Raw genomic sequence first — 8738 nt, 5'->3', positions numbered from 1 at the left:
CGGAGCCATTGCTTGTCACAGCCCGGGGCCAACAAGAAGTCGTAACCCTTCAGGACTGCCACCCTGGGAGGGGAGATGCTGCAAGTGGCGGTGGATGCTGCTGAGGGACGCTGACCCTGCAGCCATAGAGAGGTTCTTGCAGCTGTGTCTTTTGGCTGTGCTATTTACAGCAGGCTGCTCATTGCATCCCTTCAGCAAGCACGGAAGTCCTTACACCCCTGCAGCCCTGTGGAGCACGTGCCCTCAGTCCTGCTTGCTCTGAGCCTCCTCAGAGCCGGTAGGGACAGAGAGCATTTTGTGGCCTTGCTGCAAGGGTAGGATAACCCCCCTCAAACCAAGGCCTTCCTCCTGAAGCAGAGCTGGGGCGGGAGGAGAACCCACCACCCCCATTCCCCAGCTCCCTCTTCTTGCTGCCTTGCTCCAGGGAAGAAATACTGTGCTCCAGATCCAGGTGAAGGGCTGGTACCAGAGGAACAGCCGTTCCTCCTTTCTGCAAGGAAGCTGAAGTTCAGCTTAGATCACGTCACACTTCAGCTTAAAAGGCACCAAGCCCTTGTTTCAGTTCAGCAGCCAAACTGAAACACAGCTCACGCAAGCACCAGGCTGCTCTTGCTGAATCAGAGCTGCTCGAGATGCGGTGCGGCATGGGTCTCGTAACGGTCTCCAGGAAGCTGTTAGCAGGCCAGAGTAACCTCAGCGGAAGGGAGACAGCCAGCCCCAAGAGGTGGATTTAGTCAGAGCAGGCTGTGACCCTTGTGGCTGAACGCAGAGTATTTTCCCTTCCTGCCTGATTCAAAGTACCAGCGCGACATCCTTGTGCTGGAGGTAAAGGGGCCAAGAGGAGCCAGCCCACCCCTCGTCTGGGCACCCCCAGCTCGGAGCCGGCCCCTCGGGGCTAGGGCAAGGCAAGCAGCCAGGGCAATGGGACCAGGAGGGGGATGATCTGCTGAAACAGAGCCTCCTGGTGCCAGCTCAGTGTGGGCTCAGGTGTGAGGAGCCCAAAATAACTGCCACCGCTCTGTGGCACGTTGTATAAATTCTCAACTAAATTTAAAAGAAAGCACACGCCCAAGTTCCTGCAAGCACTCAGTGAAAGCATGAGCCCTCTTCTTGAAAGCCACGCTCAGAGCCAGCACTGACACTTGATTAGTGCCTGCTAAAAATAGCTCTTTGCGTAGGTGGAAGGAGAGCTCATAAGCACAAACACAGGAGGACAGGCAGACACAGGGCTTTTGGGCTGGGGCACCAGGTGAGCGATGGCACGAGGTGTGGGACAAGGGACTGCAGCTTCACCAGGCCCGTGGAGGAGCGTGGCTGCACCAGCCGTCCTGCCTCCAGGCTGCGCAGGGCCGTGCTGGAGGAGCCCAGTGTCTGCTTGCCACACCATGTGCAACCCCATGAATGAACGCCCCGTCATTCTTCATGCATAAAGCTCCAGCAGAGCTTTGAGCACTGCCCTTGGCCTCCTTGAGGGCGACAAGGCCACGTGTGGGTCCTGAGCAGGGTCTGTTCCCAGGGTCCATCATGGGGGGTGAAGAGCCCGCAACAATTCCCTGCTGGGGAGCAAAGCACCCTTTCTCACTCAGCATCTTTCATCCCAGCTTCCTCAAAACCTCACGGGTGCTGTGGCTCTGGGTCTCTCATCACAGCCCCGAACGAGCAGCACGCAGGAAGCAGCCCATAGAGCTGTGACTGGAGAAGAACTGGGTGCAGTGGGGCTGTGACCCACCATGGGGAGCACCGAAGGGATTCCTGTACCAACGGTCTGGCCCGTGACCTCAGGGAGCCTGTGATGAGCACAGCCAGCACCTGTAGGATGTTCCGCCATGGGAGGGGAAAACAAACCTGGGGTGGAGGGGAGGAGGCATCACCAGAGCCTCGGGCTGCCACATCTTGTTTTGCAGCACTTCCAGGCTGCTGCGTGCCACCCACGCACCCAGGCAGCCCCAGCACCCATGGACGGCAGCTGGCACACCCAAAACAGCACAGCAGAGCACGGCGTGGCGCCCTATGGCCTCAGGGCCAAGCACCCACACCCTGTGTCACAGTCATGGCCACGGGGATCACGCAGACCAAAGGTCCTGGAGACCTTTGCCCCCGGGCAGCTCTCACTTTTATTGCAGTACATCCATAATTTTGTTCTGCACATCTACATTTGTCCTCAGAAGATCCATATTTTTCCTCACCCGATCTGTTTTACCTCACTGGATCCACGTTTTTCCTCAGCACACCCACATTTAGCCCCGTAAACCTGTGTTTTGCCACCACAGAGCTGACTTTTACCTCAGCAAACTGGCGGTGCACCCATGCCACCGCTTCCCCTTTGGGCAGACTGCTCCTGCCACTTGAGAACATGGCGCCTTCCCTCCCCGTCCCTGCCTGTCTTAACCCTGCCCTGCTTGTGGTGGCAATGGTGAATTTAGCAAAAAAAACGCCGTGGCGGGAGGCCTCGATGCCTGGCAGCCCCATCCCTGCTGCCATTGCCCTCGCCACCAGGTTGCGGCGCCATCTTGGATCCCCTCAGCCGCCCACAGCCGCCATCTGGCGAGGCCGCTGGGCCCCCCTCTCCCCGCCTCGCCATTGCCAGCACTTTGAGATTGACTTTCTTCTGTTTGTGACAAACTGCCGGCGGCAAACACACCGCCTCGGAAACACTGCGTGGGCGGCGGCCTGCTCCCCTCCCCACTTCTGCCTTTCTGTCCGCCCGGCCGGCAGGCATGCGCGCTCACCAGGGCGGCCGTGATGGCCGCTCGTGGGCCTGGGCAGTGAGAGCAAGAACAAAACCACCTTTTTTTTTGCCAAGATACTGATCTAACGCTTCTTTAGACAGCCCCAGCCACGAGGCTGCACCTCACTGGGGCGGCTGGTGCTGCCCGCACTGCTGCTGCAGCCCTCAGCAGCGCTGCCCTCCTCGACAGCCCAAAAAGCGCTGCGAAGGTCACAACACCCTTTTATTTTTTTTAGTGGAAGAAAGAGTAAACGTGCTGGTTTGTGCTCTTGGGAGCAATGAGAGGCCCTGAGATGCGGTGTGGTGTCCAGCTGCCATGGCCAAGTGCTCCCCAGACCCTGAAGGCGACAAGCAAGGGCTGTGCTCATGCACGGCTCCAGCTCCAGCTTGCTGCCTCTGTTAGCCAGCCTGGCTGCAGCCATGCAGCACAGGGGGACGCTTTGCAGGGCAGCCACAACCCCTTGGCCTCCTCCTGAAGCATGGAGGTACTGGAGAAAAGGGGGAAAAAATAAACACCACTTTTTTTTCTCATTACACATCACGACAATGCCACACTTCCAGCTCTTCCGTGTGCTAATTAGAGCAGCCAACAAATCTCCTGAAGGAATTTGCTCTGTTGCCACCTCCTGCTGTCTCAAGGTGCTTGGGGAGCCCCCCAGCACTGGATCCCACCCCACCATGGACCCCAGCTCTCTGCAGCGCCTGCAGACCCCCGCGCAGCCCCAGGGGCTGGTTTGGCTTCCGGCCCTGCTCTGGGAGCAACCCAAACGACAGGCGACATGACCAGCAGCAGAGGCTCTTCAACGCTATCCCCTAGGCACTAAAAATAGACCAGAGCGGTTAAAAAAAAAAACAAAAAAACAAAAAAAACAACCACACAAAACCAGAGAACAATAAAAAAAAAAAAAAAGGTCTGCTTGACCATCAAAGAGAAAGCACTCATTTTGAGGCACGAGCGCCTGCAAGGAGAACTTTCAGGTTATATTTCTCTCTTTCTGCAGCAGGCAGGCCTGGGTTTTTCTGAAAGAGGTGGAAATGCTTCACGGCTGCCAGCCTTGGGCTGAGGCATCGCCACAACTGCCCCATTTGCGGGCTTGGTGGGGCTGGAAAGCCAGCAGTGCTCTCTCAGGTCAGAAGAAACGACTAATTTTCCTTTCGAGCTGTCTACCCGTTGGTTTCCTATTTGTACAGAAAGAGGCAGCACTTGTGGGCTGAAGCCCGCGCGCTCCCCCCCGCCGCCCATCCGAAAACTCAGCAGCTCATCGCGTGGCTCCTGCCCGGCGCTGGGGTCCAGCAGCGTGCCGGGGCTCCAGGCCTCAAACCTCATCCAGAAGCAGGGCAGAGCCCCAGCCAATTGCAAAAAAAAAAAAAAAAAGCTCAATTTCTGTGTATTCTAAATGAGGACATTTGTCGCGAACAGCCTCTGGTAGTGCATTAAAAACACCGCTCTGCTCACAGAGGCGTTTTTTCAGACGTCAGCATCAAAACGGCAGTGGAAAATGGGGTGTATTTTGAAGCTGTTGTATGAGGAATGTTTGAGCACAGCGATCAGACAACGTATGTGATACATGATGCAGGAACATCTTTAGCTGGTGCCGATGCAGAGAATCATTGGAAACTTTTCAGTTACACCTTAAGCTGAATTAACGCTGTCTGCCACTGAAAGCAACCCTTGGTCATGTTCACTCACCGCAGAGACATTTATAACAATCAACGACATTTAAAATACTTTATTCAACGTCAACAAACATACGCTGAAGATGCATTTGACCCCAAAGGCCAAAAAAAAAAAAAAAAAAAGAATTGCAGTAAGAAGAAAAAGGGTTGGGCAAGAGTGCAATAAAATGATCCGAAGCTTAAGCAAAACCTGGAGTCCCCCCCAGTGCCCAGGACACAAGCTTTGATCGTTTGGGATTTTACGGTGCTGCATGTTGGGAAGCTTCTCCTTGTTTTGGGACTTCTTCACGATCCCCACAGAAAGTTTCCCAGTCCCGTTTGGAGGAGGGCTGTCCAACTGCCTTGCCGTTATCGGCACGGCCGCGGCGGTCCGGGAGGTGCAGCGTTTAGTTAAAGGCTGCCACGGGGGTCTTGCACACACGCTTTTGGTAGCTTTTAGCAGCTGGTCCAAGCTAATCTGCTTTTTCTTCCAAACCTTATCCTGCAGTGTTTTATGTGGTTCATTAGCCAGTAAAATTGCAATGTGCCTTGAAACGCAGTACAGCATCCCCAAAATGTGGCAGGACTTTTTCAGCTGCTGTTTCGTTTCACCGTGCCGTGTCATCCGTCTTCCTTGCTGCTACAATTGTTTTAATATTAATTATGGAGAAATTATATTTTTACGTTACTGCTAACTAGCAGAGTCTTATGGCTTGAAAACCGTAGCCAGGAAGGCAGGTAGCTCTTGAGAGAGCCGGATAGTTTAGCTGAGGGTTATTTTCCCCTGCAGCACCACAAGCCGTGCCGGGAGGGCAGGTTTAGCGCAGAGCCCCCATCCCTGCAGGCTGCGGCCGTGGGGTTCCCTGTGGGCAGCAGCGAAGGGCACGAGGCTCCTCCTGCACCCCGGATCCGTGGGGTGCATGGCACCAAAGCCAAAACCAGGGCACCGCTTGGAGAAAAAGCATGGGTGTTAACCTGCACACGTTCAGAGCAGAGGAAGAAACCTTGGATCTGGAGCGTTCCTTCTCTGCTTTTTGGGAATGGGAAGAAAAAGCAAAAAAAAACATGCAAATTCCTCCCCCTCCCATCCTTTCTCGTGCCGACAATAGCCGTGATAAGAGAAGACGGGAGCAGCTCGCTGAGCCGCGCCAAGCAGGCCATGCAACCACACGGCCCCTGAGCAGCCCGGGCTGGGGCAACTCGCGCCTCTGCCCCGAAAGGAGACCAAACCCCACGGCCCCTGAAAGGGGGGGCTGCAGGGGCAGGGCGGGCGGGATGCAGCAGGGTGGCGGCCGTGCTACGGGCACTGCAGGTGGTGCCGCAGCGAGTTCCCGGACCTCCAGCGTTGCCCCAGGGCAGCGTGGCATCGCCCCCCCCCCCACCCCGAGCTCGGGGCCCCAGCACCCTGCTGCGGGGTGTCCCGCACGGGGGTGCCGAGGAAACCACGGCCTGTCCAGCGCGGGTCCCTCAGCCCCCGGGGGCCTTCCTGCACCAGTAACGCCGCTCACCATTCAGCCCCGTTGCAGAAAGCAGCGTGGGGGGGGGGGTTTACGTGCTCTAAGGCAGGGCTCAGCGCAGAGCCGGGAGCCAGCTGGGGGCCAAGGGAGAAAGAGGGGCTGGAGCAGACCCGGAGCTATCAGAGTGCAGCAGCCGAGGGGTCGCGGCCCTTTGCAGAGGTGGCAGGACCCCAGCTGCCCGCAGCACTGTGCCCCCCGCATGGCCACGGTGCTGCAGCCCCGCAGGAACCACACCGTGCCCCTCCGGCCAAGGGCTGCTGCTTCGCGGCTGGGGATCTTTGGCGAGCACCGGCGCTTGCACGGCAGGTGGTTTTCCACCTTCCCCTTCGTTTTCCATCCACGGGACGTAAGTTCTACAGCCAAAACTGCTCTTCTGGGCCTGCCGGCGAGCGACGACAGAGAAAAATAAGTCGCTCCCCTTCGTATCTGCACTCGTAAAGCCGCGAGACGCAGGGGCTGCTCCTCGCTCCAGTTTTGGCCCTGTGGAGGAGCTGCTGGCGGAGGGGATGCGGGCGTGTGCCGCAGCCCTCGGTCGGGACGGAGCCTCCCATTGTGCTCTGGCTCCACTCAGAGAGGTGGCAATTAGGACACGCACTTTTTTTTTGGCGGTGGGGATGGAAATGAAGGTCTCCTGCTTGTTGAACCAGGCCCCTCCGCGCCCCCAGGGTCAGGGAGGGGAGCACGGAGCGGCTCTGTGCCCAGGCTGAGCGCGGGCACCGGAGGATGCTCGGCGGCTCCCACAGCTGGGGACCCCCGGGCATCCTCCTCCCCTCCTCGCCGGCAGCGGCTGCGTGCTTTCTCGTTTTCGGGCGAGTCGAGAGAACCACCGAAACACAGGGGCTGCATTTTTTTTTTTATATATATATCTATTTTTTTTTTTCTTCACTTCTCTTTGCCGCCCTGTCTGTCCAGTGTGTGTAATGGAAATTTTACCACAGACGCTTGCGATGAACAAACAGGAAGCCAGCAGAAAGTGTGGCAATTCGCTGTAGCCCGGCTCAACTCCTCCGAGCGGCGAGGAAGGCCATAAAAGCCGGCGTGGGGGCGGCCGGGGGGGGGGGGAAAGCACGCGCGGAGGGGCCGGGAGCCGCAGGCTGGCAGGTAAGGCAGCGCTGCCCGCGCCTTCTTCTCCTGCCTCCTGCCGCGGGGATTTCTCCTCGTTCCTGGGAGCCCTCGCTGCCTTTCTGCTCGGCTCCTTCTTGCGATGGGGGAGGCTGATGGGGGGGTGGGGGGGCGGGGGGCTCTGCTGCTCCGTCGTCGCTCTGTCCCGCAGGATCCCCAGCTTAACCGTGCTGCTGGAAATGAATTCCATTTGGCTTTTTTTTTTTTTTTTTTTTTCCCAAACCCGTAGTGCAAAGCTTAGAAAAGCCCCAAACGTCCGATCACGGGTTTGAAATGGAGTTAATCGGGAAGATAAAGCTGCGCTGTGGCTCTGCAGTCCCCTCAGCTCCCCGCCCGAAAGGTTTTCCTTCCCCTGAGCCCGGGCAAACCCGGAGTCACGCCGCTGCAGTAGCGGGTCCTGGCGTGCGGGGTGCTGGAGGTTCAGCCGGCCCAATCCATACCAGAGAGCACGGGAACGTGTTGGGGCCCAAAGGGAGCGAGAAATCCAGAAAGGGACCAGAACTGGAGCAGTAATTCCTCCGTGCCTTTCCTGACAGCTTCCTAGCCCCTGCTCAGGTTTTACGTGAAGGTTGTCGGTGCCGAAACTTGAAAAATGCTTCCCTTTGATTTTGCTGTTAGCTCATTTTTTTTAATTGTCGGACTTTTAACATTCGTTTGTCCGGTGTCGTGGCAAACCGCTCTGTTGTGAGGCTGCCAGAACAGGCAGCCCCAGATCCCCTTCCCCCAGAGGAGCGGTTTGAAGCACCCCGTTGCGTTAGGAAGCCGAAGTAGAGCTCCCCATTACCCGGCGGAGGCCCTGCGGGGCATCTCCGCGGAGCTGGGACGTGGATTTGGGGGTCACCGAACAGCAGCGAGGCCCGGGGCAGGCCCTGCAGAAGGTCACTGGGACGCTCCCGATGCTCCCTCGGGCGCTGCCGCCTGCACGCCCGGAGCCGCCGCGGCGGGGGAAGGCAACCCGCTGCTCCCCGCCTCGGGAGGGCACGGGCCAAGGGACGGCAGCGAGGGACGATGATTAAACACGAAGGCGATTTTAGGCTAATGAAGCGCTGGAGGGACTTCTTGGGGCGCTCACAAACGCAGCTAAGGCAGCGCCCTGTGCCGGTGCCCTCGCTCAGCACCGCTCCGGGTGATGGCAGCCCCTGCGGGCTCGTGGAGCCGCGGTGCTCAGCACCACCCAGCCGGGCGCAGAGCTCTGCCCGAGCGGGCCCGTGCTCATGCGGTTCCCCTTCCTCCCTGCTCCTGCGGAGGCAAACGCAAATTTTTCCGCCAGCGCCGAGGGCAGGATGAGCCCAGCCCAGGCTGCTCGGAGCACAGAGCGCGGCCCCTGCCGGAGCTGCAGCCCCCCCCCCACACACACCATTTTTTTTGGCCCTGAGCACCCCTGCGGCTCCTTCCCCACCTTCAGTCCATGCAGGCGGCCCCGCTGGAGGCACTTTGGTGCTGGGACCGTCCCTCGTATTCCCCCCCCGGGGCTGCAGAGGGAGCAGCCTCAAAGCCGGGCGCAATCCCTCGCCTCCTGCCTGCACCTTGCAGCTGCGAAAGCCGCGGGGCCACGGCTCCCTGCGGCGGCGGAGGGGCAGCTCCCTGCAGGATTGGACCCTTGGGCAGCGAGCTCGGGATCCGAAGGCGCTGCCCGCGCACTGCAGCGGTTTGGGTTGAGCGGGGGTTTCAGTCCCCGAGAGCTGAGCCAGGACCTGGGCCTGGGCACCGCCACG

Source organism: Anser cygnoides, chromosome 16 (genome assembly GCF_040182565.1).
Source record: "Anser cygnoides isolate HZ-2024a breed goose chromosome 16, Taihu_goose_T2T_genome, whole genome shotgun sequence".
Lineage (NCBI taxonomy): Eukaryota > Metazoa > Chordata > Aves > Anseriformes > Anatidae > Anser > Anser cygnoides.
The sequence above is the reverse complement of the archived record's forward strand: the minus strand, read 5'-3'. Positions refer to the sequence as shown.